General features: G+C 45.5%; 1 protein-coding gene across 2 annotated transcripts in view; it reads right to left on the bottom strand.

Annotated features, from left to right (window-relative positions):
• DOCK2 (dedicator of cytokinesis 2) overlaps positions 1-19847 on the bottom strand; it is a 458739-nt gene that overhangs the window by 307987 nt on the left and 130905 nt on the right. The gene's annotated exons all lie outside the window — the stretch shown is intronic.

Here is a 19847-nt window from a genome sequence, read left to right as displayed (position 1 = left end):
TGTTCTCAACACTGCCTCTCTGTTAAAAAGGTGGCCTCATCTATTCTGTATGAATTTGAGATGTCAGAGGGGCAAAGATACGGGTACTGAGGTGAAAGCAAAGACATGGATTAAAGATTAAGGTTGCCATTTGTAAGCATCGAAATGCCACGGAGCCACAGAGTGGATGAATTCCCCTAGGCAAGAGCGGGCAGAGCAGAGCTGGAAGAGAGCTGAGAACCAGAGCCCTGAGAGTGGTTGTTGAATGAACCGAACCTGCTCCAGGGCAGTTCTCCTCCTTCTCTCTTGGGCCCCTCATTCCCGACCCTCTCAGGCATGGAAAGAAGCACGTGAAGCCGTGCACCCCTACAACAGTGCGCTTCGAGAATGCTCCCGTTTCCCAGGGCCAACCAGGAGACAGAAACGGTGCAGGGCTCCCGGCATCACCCCCTAAGTGGGTGACACAGGAAGAAAGGAGTGACTGGCCAGATTCAGGCACGGGAACTGAAACCCCGTAACAAGCCCGGCCACAAGGAAGGAGCCTGGAGGCCAGAGCTGGTCTCTCCCTGGGAACAAGAGCAAGAAAACCATCTCTCCTGCTCCACTCCACAAACGCTAGGGTCCATCTCTTGATGTACGTATGGCCCAGATTTCCTGATGAATAAGGAAGACGGAACAACAACACATCTCACGCTCAGAGAATTATTTTATCCTTTTCCTGCTGAACCACAGTATGAACCACTTTGCTGTTCTCAGACTGGTCCCACCATCTATCAAGATTTATAACTCACTATAGGCCTCCGAAACAGCAAAGACTTTCCTAAGAGATACCTGGGCCCTGCTTTCTCGGCACAGGCCTCCAGAAGATAGCAGAGTGCTGTAGTAAACCTCTTGCTACCTGGACTGTAATTGATTTTTAAACCTGCACCTGCAATCAGAGGAGAGCCCAGAATACTGATAAACCAAACCAAAGAAAACCAAGCCTCCCACTGCACCCTTCAGTTCAGTTCAGTTCAGTCGCTCAGTCGTGTCCGACTCTTTGCGACCCCATGAATTGCAGCACGCCAGGCCTCCCTGTCCATCACCACCTCCCAGAGTTCACTCAGACTCACGTCCATCGAGTCAGTGATGCCATCCAGCCATCTCATCCTCTGTCGTCCCCTTCTCCTCCTGCCCCCAATCCCTCCCAGCATCAGAGTCTTTTCCAATGAGTTAACTCTTCACGTGAGGTGGCCAAAGTACTGGAGTTTCAGCTTTAGCATCATTCCTTCCAAAGAAATCCCAGGGCTGATCTCCTTCAGAATGGACTGATTGGATCTCCTTGCAGTCCAAGGGACTCTCAAGAGCCTTCTCCAACACCACAGTTCAAAAGCATTAATTCTTTGGTGCTCAGCTTTCTTCACAGTCCAACTCTCACATCCATACATGACCACAGGAAAAACCATAGCCTTAACTAGATGGACCTTTGTTGGCAAAGTAATGTCTCTGCTTTTGAATGTGCTATCTAGGTTGTTCATAACTTTTCCTTCAAGGAGTAAGCGTCTTTTAATTTCATGGCTGCAGTCACCATCTGCAGTGATTTTGGAGCACAAAAAAATAAAGTCTGACACTGTTTCCACTGTTTCCCCATCCACTTCCCATGAAGTGATGGGACTGTACCCTTAGGTTCTGGCAAATCAGGGACACGGGCAGGGGCAAGCCTGGCAAAAAGCAATCTTCTTAGACCCATAGAAATATTTGCATGGAGAGAAAAATTCAACTGAGTAATTGGATTGCTCCCTCCTTCTCCAGGGGTTCAGAAGACTGGTAAGGCCCAGGTCCCTCTAGCCAGGAAACATAGAGCCAGTTCAGATAAACCTCTCAGTGTCAGGCCATGGATTCACTATGGCCTGTGTGGGCAATACACCACCCAGAATACATCTGAACACAAGGAGTCCATCCGTGTCATTCATGTCAGGCTGACACCAGGACCCTCAAAACCCCAGGATAACTAAATGCTTTCTAAGTAGTTAGTCGTACTTGAAGTTGCTGCCACTTTTCCCATGCTGTTCTATCAAGACAGACTCACCCACTATCAGAGATGGACAGGATGTTAGAGATTCAACTCTCTAATGATACACAGGAGAAATGGAGGCTGGAGAGGGTAAGTGGTTTGTCCAAGGTCATGTAGGTCATTGGTAGCTTTCCTGGAGTAGAGTTTAAATCTTCCAACTCGTATTACAGTGCTTCCTCCAATAAACTATGTTATCTACCTTCCTTAAGGCTCCTTTGCCCTTTAAACACTTACTGAGCACCTACTAGGTGCCAATTATTTGGAATGGAGAAAACACTCTTTACCTGAGCTCCAGAAGGCTGTACTAAGCAAATACAAGGAAAATCTGAGAAGTGTCAGAAGGAGGAGGGTCTCTCAGATCCAGAACATGGGGATTCTCATTGCATTTGTTTGACTTGTGATAAGCTAAGTGTGAACTAGTAAGAAATCCCCTATGTGGGCAGAAGCTTGCCAGCGTACCAGGCCCAAAGGCACTTTGAGAATGAATGTGTCTGACTTTTTGTGACCCCATGGACTATACAGTCCATGGAATTCTGCAGGCTAGAATACCTTCTCCAGGGGATCTTCCCAACCAAGGGATCAAACCCAGGTCTCCCCCATTGCAGGCAGATTCTTTACCAACTGAGTTATCAAGGAAGTCAAAGGTACTGTGAAATGAAGCGAAGTGAAAGTTGCTCAGTCGTGTCCGACTCTTGGCGACCCCATGGACTACAGAGTCCATGGAATTCTCCAGGCCAGAATACTGGAGTGGGTAGCCTTTCCCTTCTCCAGGGGATCTTCCCAACCCGGGGATCAAACCCAGGTCTCCCGCATTGCAGGCAGGTTCTTTGCCAGCTGAGCCACAACAGAAGCCCAGATGCCATTAGAGTAGAGGTACTGTACTGGCTGCCAGATTCTTTTACTTCATCATCATGAGAGGAGGAGTTCAAACTTTTCCATCTGTTTGGGAGAGCCAGCAAAGATTCACTAGAGGAAGATGTGTTAGAATGATCCAACATACCTTAAAATATATATTATATTTTATATATGTGTGTGTGGCCTGGTGGTTAAGAGTCTGCCTTGCAATGCAGAAGGCACTGGTTCCATCCCTGATCTGGGAAGATTCCACATGCTGCAGAGCACTACATCCACGAGCCACAGCCACTGGGCCCCTACTCCAGAGCCTGCCAGCCACAACTACTGAGCCTGAGCGCCCTAGAGCCCGTGCTCTGCAACAGGAGAAGCCCCGCAATGAGAAGCCCAGGCACTGCAACTAGGGAGTAGCTCCCGCTTGCCGCGACTGGATACAGCCCTATGTGCAGCAGCGAAGACCCAGCATAGCCAAATAAATAAATACACCTTTTCAAAAAGTAAAATGAAGAAATACACTTTTATTATTTGTAGGGTGGTGGGTAGTGAAGCTTAAAATTTAAAAACCTCATCAGGGCTGACTCTGTCCCTGGTGGGTAACAGAACCAGTTGCAACCAGAGTAGAGTGGCAACTGTCAGGACAAAAAGGGCTCAAGCTAGATGGGAAAGAATCAGAAAAATAATGGTAACAGTGCTCCCCTTGGCACAGTGTGCCTACATCTTAGATGACCCAGAAAGGAAATTAGCTGTAGCTCTCTCTAGGAGGGAAAATGACACAGGATGACTTCCTACAGCCCACACTCTCTCTGCGGGGCCTCTAGCCCATCACTACCCCTACCGCACATCCTGCAGCCCCAGGGCATGGCAGAGGAGAGCCTGGCTGAAAATCAGTTAGTGCCTGAAGCAGGCTTACAAACAGGGAAAGGGGCAAGGCGGGCTTCCTCCAGGATGGAGCTGAAGAGAGCAGATTTAAAGAAGATGCTGCCTGGGAAGATTGAGGGGTGGGGTGGGCAACAGGGACAGAGAGATGGAGACACAGACGGGGGCGTTAGACCTGCACGGCTGGGAGCTTGTGGGCAGTGGGGTGGGAAACACAGACGGGGGACGTTAGACCTGCACGGCTGGGAGCTTGTGGGCAGTGGGGTGGGAACAGGGCGGCCCGAACCACCACCTCATCATTTTGTGATTCCTCCAGGGTTTTGTGGCAGGACAGGGATATTGAGAGCCAGCGAAGATAAAGTCCCTCAGTCATGGGTACGGGCAATGAAAAGGAATTCATTCCCTTGCCACCTCCATAAGGCACCACGTGTCCTTAAACCAGAAAGAAAAGGACCCAGCCATGCTAGAGTCACACTTTCAGTGATACAGTTGGCATGTGGGCAACTCACTGACCTTGAGAGAACCACTTAACCTTCCAGCACCTTTCCCCATCCTCTGCAAAATAGACGGCATGAGAGGCAGAGCACTTTGCTTGTGCGCTTGTGTGTGTTTGTGTGTTTACTGCGTTTTTAAGATTTTAAAACTAGGCTTTATTTTTAGAGCAGTTTTAAGTTCATAGCAAAGCTGAATAGAAAGCACAGTTTCCATGTACTCCCTGCCCCATCCATGAAACAACAGCCTCCCCCTACATACTATCAGCATCCCTAATCAGAGCCAGATTAATTCTCCAGAGATTTCTATCTTTTATTTAAGTCAAATAGTCTTGGTTAGAGACAGTGAGGGGTGGGGAAGGAGGGAGAGCGGGCCGAAGAGGGCTGGGGCCTATGAGAGCGTCCACTGCTCTTAGGAAGGACAGGGAGAGAGCAGCTAGTCTGGTAGATGCAGTGGGAAGTAGGCCAGCTTGCTGTACATGCAAGTGTGAGCCCTCTGCAGAGGTTCTCTGAATTGCTGCACTGGACCATCTGTGGGCAGCTGGCTGTTAATACCCATTCTAGCTCAGACATTGGATCCACCCAGTGGTGCTAAGTTCTTTAATGTACATGTGTACATATAATCCTTCAGGTAAATCACAAAATAACCCCACCTGTCCTGTAGAGTAAGTGTTTATCAGTTTCATTTATGTTAAATAGAGCTGAGGTATCAGGAGCTGCCCCCAAAGTCTGACAAGAGTCTCCTTCTGGACTTTTGTGTTTACATTAGGGAGGACCGAGTAAAAGAGACAAGTGTGCAGTGCGCGCAAAGCCCCAAGCTTCACCACCATCCCTGTTGCTCAAAAGCCTGGAGCACAGCCAACAAATGCCTTTAACACAAGTGTACTACCAGTCACTACCCTGAATGCTGCGACATGCAGACAATTAAGTATAGAATGGACTTCAATAACCTCAGATACCCAGATGACACCACCCTTAAGGCAAAAAGAGAAGAGGAACTAAAGAGCCTCTTGATGAAAGTGAAAGAGGAGAGTGAAAAAGCTGGCTAAAAACTCAACATTTAAAAAACGAAGATCATGGCATCTGGTTCCATCACTTCATGGCAGATAGATGGGAAAACAATGACAGACTTATTTTCCTGAGCTCAAAAATCACCGCAGATGGTGACTGTAGCCATGAAATTAAAAGACGCTTGCTCCTTGGAAGAAAAGCCATGGCCAACCTACACATATTAAAAAGCAGAGATATTACTTTGCCAACAAAGGTCCATCTAGTCAAAGCTATGGTATTTCCATACATAGTCGTATGGATGTGAGAGCTGGAAATAAAAAAAGCTGAGCATTGAAGAATTGATGCTTTTGAACTGTGGTGTTGGAGAAGACTCTTGAGAGTCCTTTGGACTGCAAGGAGATCCAACCAGTTCATCCTAAAGGAAATCAATCCTGAATATTCATTGGAAGGTCTGATGCTGAAGCTGAAGCTCCAATACTTTGGCCACTTGATGCAAAGAGCTGACTCATTGAAAAAGATCCTAATGCTGGGAAAGATTGAAGGCAGGAGGAGAAGGGGACAACAGAGGATGAGATGGTTGGATGGCATCACTGACTCGATGGACATGAGTTTGAGCAAGCTTTGGAAGTTGGTGGTGGACAGGGAAGCCTGGTGTGCTACAATCCATGTGTCACAAAGAGCCTGACATGACTGAGTGACTGAACTGAACTGAACCAGGAGCCTGGGGTTGAATCCCAGCTTCCTGCCTAAGTCTCAACCTCAGTACCTGAGGAGATAATAATAGGAGATAAAATAGGAGATAAAAACAGGAGGTAATAATAGCACCTATAAGATGGGGGAACAGAAGGCTCCATGAAGAGGATGATATATAGTTCTCAGCACACATAGGTCCACAAATCTCCAAGTGAAAAGATGTAGCCTCTAATGTAGCCTCTGATGTAGCCTCTAATCCAAGCTTCTCATGTGAAAGACAAGGAAAATAAAACTCAGAGATTCATTCACTTCTAAGTCGGAGTAGAGAGAGAACTGCAGAGCAGAGAATTCAGGTCTCCTGAGCTCCAGTTCCATATTCCACATCAAACAGTTCTGCTGTTAGATGATTAAGAATACTGGTAATACTAGTAAGGGTTACTGATGGCATTGACTCCATTTATGAGTCCTCACTCAAGGTCAGACCCTTCCCAGCCTCTCCCAGGCATCATCTCATGTAATCCTCACAGTAAACCAATGAGATAAATGTCCTAGATTGTCCCCATTTGACAGATGAGGAATTGGACGCTCTAGATATGAAGTGTCTTGGTCAAGGCAGCAAAATCAGGACTTGATCCAAGACTTTGCTTTGAACAACTGCCCTGGACTGTATCTACTTCAGAAATGAGATGTCTCTCCTCGAATACTTTTACCCTCTTTAGCTAAAGCCATAATTAGAGCCTCATTTGCCTTTGGATGACTGGTTTCCCTCTTTACTCTGGTGTCTCCTCTAGGGCAGCCACTCCAGCCTGGAGGGTGCCACGCTCAGCAAATCCACCTTGGCTGCCAAAGCTAACGAGGGATCTCAGTGTGGTTGCACTTAAGTGCCTGGTATTAAGGAGAAGGTCCAGACACAGACACAACCGCTACCACCCAGGATGATGGTGGGCTGTGAAAACATGGCATTCCGCAGTAGGAACATGCTGCTGCAGCTCTTTAAGAGAGGACAACATGGCCTGCACTGCACTGCGTCTACCACACGAGGAGGAAGAAAACTCCTGTGTGTGAGTGTGTGTGTATGTCTGTAAGAGGAGGAAGAAGGCAGAGTCAAAACCCTAGGCAAGCACTAGGAAAGCTGGGTTCATGAACAGTGAAGACATAACAAGCACAAAGGACATCCATTTGTTGACCAAGACAGTGAATTCCAATACTTTTGTCTAGCACAAAATTAAATGAACTCAAATGTCCCTAAATAGGAAAATAGTGAAGTCAATTATAGGCCATCTATACAACAGAGTGCAAAGTCCTTAAAAATGGCATGGGAAAAGGTTCCTAATTATCCTCCGAGAAAGCAGCAGGTTAAAAACCTGGTAAAACATTATCCCAGTTATACATAATATATGATACAAAAGAGAGGAAGACTAATAACGGTTACCTCCAAATCATGAGTTCATAGGGGTTTTTATTTACTTCTAAATGTTGTTAAAAAGCACACAATATTTTGATAATATTAATTTATATAACAATAAATGTCATTTTTCCTGCACTGGTCCAGCATTCCCAAGAGACCTCATAATTAGAGCTTATGGTGTGATCTGAGGCCCTCATTAGTCAGGGAGTATGTCAGGCAGGGAGGAACCTGGGGTTCTCTTACAGCTTGAAAGACAGTGGTCTGCAATGGGACGGTGCTCCTGCCCCGATTATACAAGGTCTCCCCAAAGACTGCTCTCTGAGACGGCCTGTACCACCCTCACAAGCCCTCACAATTCAGCTGACACCCTGCCTCTTCTTGTCCTCAACATTCCAAAAGCACTATTCTCACTGAATTTCAGTAGTAGTCATTCTTATGGGATTACTTGTAAATAGCTCTATAAATTTATAAAAGTTTATTAAAACCCTATAAATTATTAAAAACCCTGTAAATCATAAATTTACACCAGACACTGCTGCGCTGGATCCATATGCAGATTTTACTCAGCCTGAAAAATAACATTTAAAAAATAAATCACCAAGTTTTCCTTTAAAAACCATTTGGAGGACTTCTCTTTGAAAAAAAAAAAGAGATTAGGTAGCATTGAGCCCACATACTGACCTGCTAACAATCACTTGGCATTGGTTCCCAGCTGTCCAATATACCCAATTCCATGCCCTTCTCCAGTCCTCACCACTCCCTGTTGCTCCCCACTCTGAGCTGAGTGTGGACTGATCATTTCCACATGCATTTCCTTAGTAGTAAAGAAATACTTCTCTGTATATTTCTCTCTCAAAGGTGGGGAAATGAATGACTGAACAAATGGCACTGTGTTTTAGGGGGAAAAAATGAAAGGAATCATATTTCTTTATGAAGTAAAGAAAGTTTCACAGGTTTACTAGGCAAATGGAAAATCTGTTATAAAAAATATAACTGATGATGACATTAATTTTATGTATATATATGTATGTGTATATTAATATAATACATTTGCTTAGGTTCTATAAAATGCCATAATAACTATCACTCTGCTCCTTCATTTCTGTTACCTTCATAACCTATGCAGGCTCAAGTCTGAAGATCTTTGGGGTAAGTCTTTTCTCTCCCAACCATAAGCTCCCTGCTGCTGCTGCTGCTAAGTCGCTTCAGTCGTGTCCGACTCTGTGCGACCCCATAGATGGCAGCCCACTGGGCTCCCCCGTCCGTGGGAATTCTCCAGGCAAGAACACTGGAGTGGGTTGCCATTCCCTTCTCCAATGCATGCAAGTGAAAAGTGAAAGCGAAGTCGCTCAGTCGTGTCCGACTCTTGGCGACCCCATGGACTGAAAAGCATACAGGGCTCTTCTGTCTGTGGGATTTTCCAGGCAAGAGTGCTGGAGCAGGGTGCCATCGCCTTCTCTGTAAGCTCCCTGGTAGGACAGGAAACCTTTTCTTCCAGATGCCACTTTGCACAGCCGTAGATGGTGCATGTTGAAATCAAACAAACCCCATCTGGAATCCTAGCCTTGCCACGCTCCTTGGTTTATGACTCGTGGCAAGTTTCTCCACCCCTCTAACCTTCAGTTTCCTCACCTCTAAAATGGGGATATTGTTACCTACAGTTTACAGGGAAGTCTTCATGATAAGATTAGTTAATGTGTGAAAAAGCTTAGTGTAGCACCTGGAACAAAATAATGGTTAAATAAATGATAACCATGACATTATTTAGTATATACTTCTTTCACATTTCCCATAGCACAGTCTTGCTACATTTTTAGATTTTCAACAAATATTACTGGAACGGAAATAAATCTGCACCTGGTCTTCAACTGTATCATGGTCATAAGGAAACTTTCTCCTATTCTAGGAAAATATGGAGGAAAAAACCAGCAAAATCAAACTTTAACAGGTCAACATAAAAATCTCCAAACATTCTGAAACCTGCCTCACTATCATTCAAACCACCTCTAACTGTAACTTCAAAATGAAAACAAAAACATTTGGAGTAAACATAGTTTTTTAAAGATTTATATAAACTCCTTCCTTTCATGTGTTTCTACTTATACAGTTATTGCAAAATTGGAAAATATCCCATGGAACATGAATCAAAAGGTATAAGAACAGTCTGATTTTGCTCTTCTCTAGTTTTAATGAGGATAATTTTTTTCTTAATTGCAAAAGAGTTGATTTGGAGTGTCATTAAAGAAGTGATCTGGGATTCTGGGCCCCACATCCCCGCCCTCAATTAAACTGTATTCCGTAATGTCATTAAAAGCTGCTATTCTAAGTATTTGGGGAGGTTCAAGAGGGACTCTTTTCTTTGATTGTATGCCAACATTTTTTATTTTTTTACTTCAGCAAAAAAAAAAAAAGAGAGAGAATAGTTTAATAAATCTCTCTTGGATTTGTTCTGCAGCTTATTAGATCACTGTCTTCTCTGATTCTAGATCTGAAGGTTTCTTTCTGAGACTTAATTCTGTTATCAGTCACATTGAAAAGGAAAGAGTTGTGAGCAGCAGCCCCTTCTCAGATCTCCAAATGCAGAGGAGACACTCTGGGACTGGGGGGTAGCTTTGTGCCACTGTAGGTGGGAGGGGCAAGCCCCTACTTGAAGATCTGTGATGCCTCCAAATGCTCGGAGGAGAAAAATCTTAGATCCTCAGAACTCAACGGCTCTTTCTCAAAAAAAATAAATTGGCTGCAGTAAATAAATTCTTTTACCATTTTCAGGATTCTGTGCCTTGCTGTGTGATCTTGAGGGCATCATGCCATTTTCCTGCATCTGTTTAACCTTCTATAAAATATCCTCATTCCTCACTTCCAGCTCTAGCAGGACATTTAGAAGTTTTAGGAGCGATATATGGGGGAAGGCACTAAATGGTATTAGAAAGATTCAGCACTATGGTCTCTGTCACTCAGGGAATGATTTTTTTAAATCATAGATTTTTGTGTTGGTAGAGCTCTGAAAAATCTTGCACAATCTCATGATTTTATAGATGTTCTACAGAAGTTCAGTGAGTTGTCGAAGACCACACAGCTGTGCTGTAAGTGAGATAATGTCCATTTGTGTTTGTTGAGTGCCTAGTGTATATAAGCGCTCGTAAACCTCACCTACAGCTGCCACTGCTGACATTATTGTTGTTGCTATTACTCAGGTCTCCTTACTCTCAGCTGCATGCTCTTTCTATCAGATACCTAAAGAAACTAAAAGAAGTTTGCCCCATGGACCCAAGAAATTTCTTACTATAAGAAAAATGATCAGGCTTCCCTGGTGGCTCAGTGGTAAAGAATCCACCTGCCAATGAGGGAGACACGGGTTCGATTCCTGATCCAGGAAGATCTCACACACCACGGAATACTGAGCCCATGTGCCACAACTACTGAGCCTGTGCTCTGGAGCACAGAAGCTGCAACTACTGGAGCCTGTGCACTTTAGAGTCCTGTTCCACAGCAGGAGAAGCCACCACAACGAGCAGTCCACTTGCTGCACTAGAGAAAAAGTCAACGCAGCAACGGAGATCCAGCACGGCCCCACAGAAACAAATAAAAAGAAAAGTGACAGTTTCAAGAAACCATCTCAGGTTTTCAAAACTGAGAAGGTCCAAACCTGGATTATGTCTGGGTACATAGTTTGGAAAAGACCCCGATGCTGGGAAAGATTGAAGGCAGGAGGAGAAGGGGATGACAGAGGCTGAGATGGTTGGATGGCATCACCGACTCAATGAACATGAGTTGAAGAAGCTCTGGGAGTTGGTGATGGACAGGGAAGCCTGGAGTGCTGCTGTCCATGGGGTCACAAAGAGTTGGACATGACTGAACGACTGAACTGAACTGACATAGTTCCTAGGATGCCTAATCTGGGGCCTGCTTCCCTGGTGGCTCAGATGGCAAAGAATCTGCCTGCAATGCTGGAGACGTGGGTCCGATCCCTGGTTTGGGAAGACTCCCTGGAGAAGGGAATGGCTATCCACTGTAGTATTCTTGCCTGGAGAATTTCATGGACAGAGGAGCCTGGTGGGCTATACGCATGGGGTCGCAAAGAGTCAGACACGACTGAGGGACTAACACTTCCGCTTTAGGGAGGAGCAGGTACCCCTTTTCCTGACCCTCCTGATGCTTCCACACTCAAGCAGTACTAGCACAGAGAAACTGCACACCGTGGACCAGGATTGAATGCAGGCTTCAGCAGCCCTGCCCTCAAGTCCCCATGGAAGAGCAATGTCTTGGAAATGCAAAATCATGTTGACATGGAGAAAGAAAAGACTGCCCAACACATGAAACAAGGAACACTATGTGGCCTAAAGGCAAAAAAGACAGAATCAGACCTCTACCTCACACCATACAGAAAACACAAGCTCTCTAGATCGATTAAGGACTTGTGTACCCAAAATAAAACTGACATTCTTAGAAAAGTTACAAATGAAAATCTTTCAGAATGGGATTGAGAAGTATTTCTTATAGATGACACAAAAAGATTTGACTATTAAAATGATGGATAAATTGATATTGAGAGTAAGAAATGAAAAAAATGTTAAGTGAAAAGACAAGTTGCAAGCAGGGAGAAGCTTCTCATAATACACAAAATCAGCAAAACGTGAGTATGAAGAATATATAGGATATCCTGCAAGTCAATAAGAAAATACAACCACCCCTGCCACAAAACAGCCAGAAGACACGACAGACATAGTATAGATATGAAGCACTAAAGGCAAAGAAGCTAAGGAAAGATTTCCAGCATCGTTGGCGATCAAGAAACTGCAAATTGAAACAGGGATGACATATTTTATATCCGTTTTATTGGCAGCTTTTTTAATTGGGGCTATATCAAGTGTTGAAGAGAATCCAGATCCACATAATAATTTTCATGAATTATTGGTGGGAGAGTAAATTAATGGAAAACAGTTTAGCAGTATCTCCTGAAGTTAAAGATTCAGATATCCTATGACCAAGCTAGAGAAGGAAATGGCAACCCACTCCAGTGTTCTTGCCTGGAGAATCCCATGGGCAGAGGAGCCTAGTAGGCTATAGTCCGTGGGGTCGCATGTCCATGGGGGAGCCTACTGGGCTATAGTCCATGGGGTCGCATGTCCATGGGGGAGCCTAGTGGGCTATAGTCCATGGGGTCGCAAAGAGTCGGACGCGACTGAGTGACTGCCATACATGGCCAAGCAAATCTACTAGTAGTTATGTGCCTCAAAGAGACTCTCAAACATTTACCAAAAATGTACAAAAATGTTCTTAGTAGACATTCTTCCAAATTAAAAAAGTCAAAACAACCCAGGTGCCTAAAACTGAAGATCTTAAAGGGATCAGTGGAATTACTAGTTAGTGTATCTAGGGCTGGGAGTAGAGAATGGGCATGGGTATTAGAAGGTATGCCAGGCAGCGCTGATGGAGGAAAGAATCGTGGAAGGGCATGTATGGTGCCAGGAAGGATGAGGAGCCAGTCAGGAGGCGAGAGCATGCCCCTTGAGGAAGAGGGCTTATTCCATACAGCCCTTTCCTTCACAACAGTCTTAGCACCCAGCCTGACGTGGGCATGCCAAGTCCCAGGCAGGATGCCTATACCACACGTCACTGAAGGAAAGCTGTGCTTTAAAAACCTGCAGTGACATAGCAACCACTGGCGTCAGAGGTCCCATCTCCTGCTCAGGCAAAGGTCCCTACGCACAGCCGTCGAGAGATGCACAGCCTTTGGACCAGGGGCAGGGAGTGAGGAAGAAAGAAAAAAAAAAAAAAAACTCTCAGGAGGAGCAAGGAGGCACTTATTTCTAACATGGACAATGAAGCATTTTCAACACGAAAATGAACACATCTTCTCCTATTTATTCACTACAAGAACAAAGCATGGTACGGTGGAAAGAAAATGAGCTTTGGTATTCAAATGATTTGCGCCCCGAGTCCAGCTCTACCACTGCTGCCCGTGAGCAGCAGAGAGACAGTAATCAGATTCTATATGTGCCTCCCTTCACTTCCCAGATTCCTTCACGGCTGGGCTGGGAACGTAGGATGGGTTCTGGGCAAAGGACTGTGGGTGGGATCTTGGGGCGTCATCTTCAGGTTGAGGTTCTTGAGGGTGGCTCTGCTTTCTCCCTCCTTCTCCTCCCTGTTGCAGACAGGTCAGGGGGACCACTGGCATAGCCTCACAAGGGACAAAAGGGCTATGACTTTCATGACCTTTATCAGACTTTGCACAAGAGAGAAATAAGCCATTGATATTTAGAGACTGACTTATTACTTCAGAATCACATAGCCCAGTATACTAACCCTTGGTCTCACTGGGGTAAAATTATTTGACTCTCTAGGCCTTGGTTTGCCCACTATAAGATGGGGATAATTATACCTATGTAACCCAGATATTGTAAGTATTTAATATATGTTTATGTCCTATATGGGCTTCCCGGGTGATACCGGAGGTAAAGAACCTGCCTGCCAATGCAGGAGATATAAGAGGTGCAGATTTGATCCCTAGGTTGGGAAGATGCCCTGGAGAAGGGAATGGCAACCCACCCCAGTATTCTTGCCTGGAAAATCCTATGGACAGAGGAGCCTAGCAGGCTACAGTCCATGGAATCACAAATGTATGTTTTATATTGCAAATTATATATCAGTTCAGTTCAGTCACTCAGTCGTGTCCGACTCTTTGTGACCCCCATGGACTGCAGCACATCAGGCTTCCCTGTCCATCACCAACTCCTGGAGCTTATTCAAATTCAAGTCCATTGAGCTGGTGATGCCATCCAACCATCTCATCCTCTGTTGTCCCCCTCTCCTTCTGCCTTCAATCTTTCCCAGCATCAGGGTCTTTTCCAAGGAGTCAGTTCTTTGCATCAGGTGGTCAAAGTATTGGTGCTTCAGCTTCAGCATCACTCCTTCCACTGAATATAAGGGCTGATTTCCTTTAGGACTGACTGGTTACCACCTGCAGTGATTCTGGAGCCCCCAAAATAAAGTCTCTACTGTTTCCATTGTTTTCCCATCTATTTGCCATGAAGTGATGGGACCAGATGCCATGATCTTAGTTTTCTGAATGTTGAGCTTTCACTTTCATCAAGAGGCTCTTTTGTTCTTCTTCACTTTCTGCTGTAAGGGTGGTGTCATCTGCATATCTGAGGTTACTGATATTCCTCCCGGCAATCTTGATTCCAGCTTGATGAAGATCCAGCCTGGCATTTCACATGTTGCACTCGGCATATAAATTAAATAAGCAGGGTGACAATATACAGCCTTGACATACTCCTTTCCCTCTTTGGAACCAGTCTGTTGTTCCATGTCCCATTCAAACTGTTGCTTCTTGACCTGCATACAGATTTCTCAGGGGGCAGTTCAGGTGGGCTTGAAGGTCATCCCTTGAAGAATTTTCCACAGTTTGCTGTGATCCACACAGTCAAAGGCTTTGGCGTAGACAATAAAGCAGAAGTAGATGTTTTTCTGAAACTCTCTTGCTTTTTCTATTATCCAATGGATATTAACAATTTGATATCTGGTACCTCTGCCTTTTCCAAATCCAGTTTGAACATCTGAAAGTTCATGGTTCACATATTGCTGAAGCCTGGCTTGGAGAATTTTGAGCAATACTTTGCTAGTGCGTGAGATGAGTGCAATTGTGCAGTAGTTTGAGCATTCTTTGGCATTGCCTTTCTTTGGGATTGGAATGAAAACTGATCTTTTCCAGTCCTGTGGCCACTGCTGAGTTTTCCAAATTTGCTGACATATCCAGTGCAGCACTTTCACAGCATTATCTTTTAGGATCTGAAATGGCTCAACTGGAATTCCATCACCTCCACTAGCTTTGATCGTAGTGATGCTTTCTAAGGCCCACTTGACTTCACATTCCAGGATGTCTGGCTCTAGAATGATCATATGTCTCTCCCTTTATGATGCTGCTAATGTCATTGTTATTCTTGTGGTTATTTCGGTCACACAGTGGATGCAATAGATGTCTTTATTAAATAAGCAGCAACTGTGTCAGGCACTCTGCTAGCTGTTTAACATGCATAATCCTAATTCATAGCTAAAGAAATGAAAGCTCAAAGAAGTTACTTGTTCAAGGAACACAGCTAGTAAGTCATCATGCCAGGATCACAAACAAGGATTTCCTAAATCAAAAGTTCATATTCTAACGTCCACATTCCTGCTCACATTTTTCAGATGCGGAACCCGGAGGCTCAGAGATGTTACATAAGTTCACCAAGCAAAGTAATAACTGTTAGAGCGAGAGGACTTATCTCCATTCCAGCCAGTGCTGCAGTGATGCGGTAATTAGAAAAAATAGCCGCCCTCTCAGGGTGCTGGACGGGGGTGTCCACCCATCCCATGACAAAGAGACCCACTGTGAACGGGGGTCCAAGCAGCTCCAGGTACTGTGGGCCGCAGATATAAAGAGAGGGAAGAAGGAAACCACATCTTCATAAAAGAAAAATGGGATGCTTGAGTTCAGAGAACAACTTCTCAATAAAGTTTCCAAAGAAAATCCCACTCGCTGAAAATAAACACTTGAAGTTTCCAAGTCTCTGTGAGATCTCTGTCTCTTTCTCTGTCTCCCTGCTGGTCTCACTCCCTGTCTCTCCATCTTCCTGGCCCCGCCCTGTCCCTGTTTGTTTTGGAAGTAGAGGAAAGCCAGCCATGTGGATCCCAAAGCAGTTTACACTGAAGCAGATGGCACATCTGATTAGCATCAGACTGAAAAGACACATTACTTAGAGATTAGGTTCTCACAGGGACAAATCTGTTCAAAAGGCACAGAAGGTTTGGTTTTCTCGCAGACTCCCCACAGAGTTTTCTTGGGGCATACCTATTCATCCTTTCTCCCTTCATCACCACCAGGCCAGTCTGGAGACAACAGGAAATCCGTCTCCATCAGTTTCCCAGTTTTCCTCCCACTGAATTCTGGTCATTCGCACAGGGCGAGCCCCTCCCTGAAAGACCTTGGCTGCTGGTGACCCCTGACGCCCTCACACCCCAGGATAACAGGTCACATTATGCCACTGAGCTGCACAACAACCCAGTGAGGCTCACTCTCTGGTTATTCCCACTTTACAGATGAGGCAACTGAGGCTTGAAAGGAGTAAGAAATTTACTCAGGGTCACAGGTCAAGTAAATGCTGAGACAAGTGGAGGCTAATTGCCTCCATGAAAGAAGGAAGATTTAAAAAGTGTGGGTGTGTGTGCACACTTGCCCGTGCATGTTTTAAAATAGCCCCAAGGAGCGTCTCAGGTGGCAGAAGACTCGGATTTAATCCCTGGGTGGGGAAAATCCCCTGGAGAAGGGCATGGCAACCCACTCCAGTATTCTTGCCTGGGAAATCCCGTGGACAGTGGCCCTGGCAGGTTACAGTCCGTGGGGTCCTAAAGAGTCAGACACGACTAAGCGACTGAGCACACGAGGAGCAACCATCACAGAGGATGACTGTCAGGTGTCCCAGACCGTGTAGCCACACTGAGGCCCGCGGCAAGGTAAACAACGAGGCGAGAAACCACAAACGTCTCTCGCGGACCTGTGACGCTGGGCTCATGTCACCCGGGCCCTGCACAGAAACACTCAAGGGAGATGAGACAAAACCTGAGAAAACCTTTCAAGGCCAGGATAGGAAGTGCATACACACCAAGGCCTTTTTATTCATTAAGTCCTATGCTTCTCAGACCCTACAGAAAAACATACAGCTTTCAGCGAAACAGGGAAACGTAACTTAGGGTTTCATGTGACTACCAACTACGAAGGGATGCCCTTATTGCCAAGAATCTGAAGGTGAGAAGTTGGAAAAATGAACGGAGAGGCAGAAATAATAACCTCAACACCAGTAATAACCGTGCTCACTTAGTATGAGATGTTACACTGATAAGCATGTTAGATGCACTGTTGGTCTCGTCAGCCCACATAACAATCTTCTAAGATATTGCTATCATTTTTCCCATTTTGCAGATGAGTTTGCTGAGGAGCAGAGAGGTTAAGCAAATTGCCCACGGTCACCCAGCTGATGAGGGGCTGAACCCAGGAATCCAACCCAAGAACCAGAGCCCTTAACCAGTAAACCTTCTCCCTCTTTTCCATAGGATCCTCCTGAAGAGAAGCCAATAGGATAGTCTGCCAACAGTTTGGAAAGTGCTTAAAAGCCTCCTGGCTCCTTGTCCTGATGTCAATACAAGCGTTCAAGGCTGTGAGTACAAGCTAATGTCACCGACAACACTCCAGGCAGTCTGCACATCTGGCAGTTAAGTAAGTGCGGGCTCAAAGTAAACGGTTTCTCTGAGGCACAGGACACCTCCCAGGGGGACAACAGGAGGGATTTCACTCTAGTTCAGACCTGGCCAAGGAATCACACTCACCTTATTTCAGGGCATAAAGGAGACTTTCACCCAAGAGCCACAGACACCCAGTGAGTGCGTGCATATGCAATCGGAGTGTTTTCATTTGGAACTCGAGGACTTAAAGAGGAGCCTGAGCTGAAGTTTCCCTTGGGGTTATTGTTTTAATTTATGCTTATTTTTTTAAATTGAAGGACAGTTGATTTACCATCAACTATGCTTAGTTGTATTATACCTGTATTAGTTTCAGGTATACATAAAGTCACTCAGTTCTATATTATACATATATCTATTCTTTTTCAGATTACTTTTACAATATTCATTTATTCATGTGTTTATTTGTCTGGCTGCACAGGGTCTTAGTTGAGGCACACAGAGTCTTTAGCCGCGGCACGCATCTCTTAGCAGTGGCACGTGGGATCTAGTTCCCTGAGCAGGGACTGAACCAGGCCCTGCACTGGGAGTGCGGAGTATTAGCCACTGGACGACCAGGGAAATCCCTTTGTAAGAGGGTTCACTTAGCAAATAAACAGTGGAAGAGGAGCTACCCTTAAGCTGTGCATAGGACCACATTGCTTCCGCACCTAAGCTAAGGATGGATTGATGAATTATACACAGCAGCCTCTTTAAAATGGCTCCCTAACGGGCTCTCCGTTCACCTACTTCCAGTCGCTGTATGTATGTAAAGGTGAGAATTTTGCATTTCTTTTGTAACTGTGTACCCTGGGGCTGGCCTTCTGTCACCTAGTATTAATCAGAGGGTTTTTACTGACTCAAACTCAGAGGAGTAGCAGGACTGGTGGGCGGCAACTGTCAGACTCATCCTGTGATTATGCTGACCCCAGGGGCCACCGTCAGCCCAGGAGATGCAGCTCCAGTAAAGGAATTACTCTGACTCCCGGCAGGCTGGAACTGACACCACATGCCCAAACCAGGACCACGCTAACATTCCATCTGGCCTGGACGCTGAGCGGGGTCCTGACGACAGCAGCTCCGAACAATGAAAAGGAGCCAATCGGCTCTGCTCCCTGCTGCCTGTGCAGCATCATATGCAGCAAGAGTCACCCTCGTCACGCCCCTCAGACGGGACTCGATTCACCTCCGCAGTGACACCACCTGAAATCCAGGAAGGGACTGCCAGGGCAGGAAGGGGCAGGCTTATTTCAATGCTTTCAGCGTGAGGGCGATTCCTTCTGACATGGAAATCAGAAGGTGAAACCTGAGAAAGTCTCACTTGAAAAAAACAAAACTAAACAGTAAAACAAGACATATAACAAGTCTTAGCAAGATTAGTTTCCAATCACCTACACAAACCACTTTGCACAAACAAACCATGTCACACATCGTCTAAATGGTCAGCCAACTCCAGGCATGAATAAACATCACAAGATCATCTTTCTTCCCATGCCTTTCTCCTACTCTTAATGGGATGGGATTCAGACAGCAATTTTGGCTGCACCATGTTAACCAGGCATTAGGGGGAAAAATGTTTACAATGAAGTGGTTCCTGAATGTTTCTGTGATTACCCAGCAATTTACATAAATCTTCAAGCCTCACTCTGAATAAATCCCAGACAGGTGATGAGTGGTCCTCTGCTTTCTAGGACTCCTTGTTCCTTGCAGTTTGCTTCTCGTTTTATCACTGACACCAGCGTAACAGAAAGGAACTTGAAATTGGAAAGCCTTGAGCTGAGGGTACAGAAAACAGAACTGACCCTCAAAAGTCATCTTTTTCAATCCAACAAAAACGAGTGGTGTCAGGAAATCATGAATATTGACATATAAGCCCTGTGTACTCATAGCTGGAGGATGTGGGGCCATCCAGCTCATCAGCCTCAAAAACAGGGAGCCCCAAGGCCGGGGGTGCTGGCTGGGGACTGATGGTTACCAGAGATCAGTTTGGGTGAGTTCTGACTACGACTGCTGCACAAGTCCACTGTCTTTCCCTGTTCTCCAGGAAATACCGTTACCTGAAGAAAGGCAACGTCCAGAGTAGCTGTGTAACGCGCTACTACGAAAGTAATAACACGAGACCAGGGAGACTCTGCAGTATATACGTGTTTGCTTGCTCATACAGCGAGTGCCCCAGGAAGCAAACGCAACAGCAGCCCAGAGCCACTGATGCCTCTGCAAAGGAACT

This window comes from Bos javanicus, chromosome 20 (assembly GCF_032452875.1).
Source record: "Bos javanicus breed banteng chromosome 20, ARS-OSU_banteng_1.0, whole genome shotgun sequence".
Classification (NCBI taxonomy): domain Eukaryota; kingdom Metazoa; phylum Chordata; class Mammalia; order Artiodactyla; family Bovidae; genus Bos; species Bos javanicus.
The sequence above is the reverse complement of the archived record's forward strand: the minus strand, read 5'-3'. Positions and strand labels throughout refer to the sequence as shown.